This window comes from Galeopterus variegatus, unplaced genomic scaffold (assembly GCF_000696425.1).
Source record: "Galeopterus variegatus unplaced genomic scaffold, G_variegatus-3.0.2 Scaffold12031, whole genome shotgun sequence".
NCBI lineage: Eukaryota > Metazoa > Chordata > Mammalia > Dermoptera > Cynocephalidae > Galeopterus > Galeopterus variegatus.
Genome location: NW_007738142.1, coordinates 39,147 through 41,882, shown reverse-complemented (window position 1 = coordinate 41,882; position 2,736 = coordinate 39,147). Strand labels below are relative to the sequence as shown.

Here is a 2,736-nt window from a genome sequence, read left to right as displayed (position 1 = left end):
CTCCACTCTAAGCTACAAATATACTTGCTGAATATTACATTTCCACACAGAAACAACCACCACCACTGTCTTCCACCATCATTTAGGTCCAAACCACAATGATGTTTTTACTAATTAATCAGACTACAACAACAGCTGCACGTCAGACCAACAGTTCAAATATACCTTTGAAAAAGATACAAGTATAATAAAAATCCTGCACATCAGACTAAGAGTTGGAATGAGCCTTCTGAAAAAGATACAAGTAAATAAAAATCCATAAGTACTTACCTACAGTTGGGAGGAGGGTCCAACGTAATTTCTGCAAGTTCCTTCTGAATTCTTTAAAGACAAAGAAAGTTATGTTAAAATGTCTTCACTCTTAATATTAACCTATCTCATTAAAATGTTATACTTTAACAATAATATTTCCCTTTTCTGTGTTTTTAATTTGAAATACTAATACTGTATAAAGCATCATATACAACAACAGAGTAGTCATTTCTGCCACAGTTCTGAGGTGATGAGAATGGCCACTATCAATGGATGCAGCTGTGGAGGTGAGCACAACTTCTAAGTCGGAGCAGGTTGGGTGGGGCTTTCAAGTTTGACACTATTTCTTTTGCTAGAACTATCCTAATATTACATGAATAATTATTTTAATGTCATTGCATGGGCTTCATAAAAAGAAAAAAACTTTTTCTAGAACCAGCTTCTGTCTTCATGTATTATTTTCTACTTTGACTTTTAACTGCATCTACTACCCTATGCATATATACAAAGGCTTAACAATGCTACACAAATACAAAATATGCAAAAAAATTCTCAAAACTATTTCTTCCCTTTTGCCTTAGTTTTTAAATATTAGGTTATTAACAGCTGGATACCTCGTGTCTGGTAATAATATGGTTGATAGCTGACTAAAGTACCTAAAAAAAGACAAGCAAGATTTTGAACAAAAACATGTACGCTCATACAATTTCATTCTACCTCTTTTTCAAGACAACAAACGGAACTACTAGAATAAGTAGGACTCCTCCAATAGGACTGGTACCAACTTCCTAAAAGAACTGCATTCTACTAATATAATTTTCACTTCTTTAAACCATGTGATTCAAGGTTGGGGAGGAATTATGAATCAGAGCAAGACTAATAAATTCAGAGCCAAAAAACTTTCATTTTAATTCTGCCATGCCCTTAATTGAGTCCTTGGGCAAGAATACTGCTCGCACCTGTGTGTGCTCTCTCTCTGTGCCTCAGTTTTCTGTCCTACAAAATTAAGAGACAAACTCTATGATCTCTTTTATTTTTAACACACTGTAATTTCCTTTTTTTTAATACCAAAACAGCTAGACTTGAAACTTTATTTTTTAACAAATACACTTAATTCTATCTCATTGAGGGAAGAGATGGGTCTGCAATATCCAAAAATTTAATCAAATTGAAGCCACACCACATTAAAAAATTTTTTTAAACCTCATTTTTGATAAGTGATAACTTTGCATCTGACAATCAAAACTTTAAATGTTTTTTTATTCATAGTCAAGAGAACTTTCAAGTTTTATTCCCTTTAGATGTATTTAGGTACCAGTCATTACAGCAGGTATAAACACAAAAACATTTCGACAAATAGGATTCACATGTGATTGTCCTTTCAGACTCAATCAGGTAGGGACAAAAGTAAAGGTATGTTTTTCCAGGTAAAGGCAGTTCTTTTTATTCACAGCAATTTCCCTTCCTCAGCCTTTCACGTTCTTTTTCTAATGTTTCCCCATGTAATTTCCTTTTAATACGGATTCTATAATATGTTTACATATGCCAAAGTAATATGAGCCATATTTCAGTGATAGAAGTCTCAAAGATCTGATATAGGAGAATGCCTTTTATGGACTTCACACAAAAGCATAAATAGGCACTTTAAAACTAAATGGATAAGTTCAAGTTAAATATAGCAAACTGAGCACACACACATTCACCTCCCACCCATTCAGGACCCCATCAGAGGGTGAGGGTATACAGAAAATGCCAAAAGGAACAAACAGCAAAGAGAAGGAGGGTGTGGTCACCAATGGATGAGAAATTTTAGTATATTTCTGAAACATAAAGCAGATGGGTGTAGATTAAACAGGTTGAGACAAGAGTGTGCTGTGGTGTATAAGGATATAATAAAAGGATATAATAAAGATACATTATTCAAGGAAAAAATAAAATCAGAAATCCCAGAAGAAAAAAAAGCTGTATAAAAAAATCATAGATCAAATATGAAAGAAAGTAAAATGTGAAATAATTTTAATCAAGTAACAAATATTAAGAAAAAAAAGAAGTTGGTCTATTTTGCCTAAATGCTATGACTCACTGGGTAGCCCAGGGATCATAACATTGGTCTTGCAGGAAATTAATCTTAACATGTGGTTTTTTTGTCTGGCACTGAATATGTACAGTTATAATAAATGTACAATTTACTGGTTTTTACTTATAGACGAAGCACAGAATATGGGTTGTAGTTGCATTATACAATGTAAATGCTACTAACCATGAAGATATAAAATTAAGTATAGCTAATAAAAACCAGCTAAAAGCAGTTGGGAGCTAGCAATGAGAAGATATAAGAATGAAAGTATTAATGTCCCCATTTACAAAGTAGGGAATCAAGAAATAATACCGAGGGGCCGGCCCAGTGGCGCACTGCTACAGTGCGCCGCTTGGGAATGCGGTGGCGCTCCCGCCGCGGGCTCGGCTCCCCCCTCCCGCCCCGCG

At 34.6% G+C, this 2,736-nt stretch overlaps 1 long non-coding RNA gene across 1 annotated transcript in view; it reads right to left on the bottom strand.

The window, feature by feature from the left end:
* Positions 1 to 268: 268 nt before the first annotated feature.
* Positions 269 to 2,736, bottom strand: part of LOC103610913 — a 14,154-nt gene continuing 11,686 nt past the window's right edge. The window contains exon 3 of the long non-coding RNA XR_552253.1: positions 269 to 321. This is a non-coding gene — a long non-coding RNA (uncharacterized LOC103610913). The remainder of the gene's footprint in view (positions 322 to 2,736) is intronic.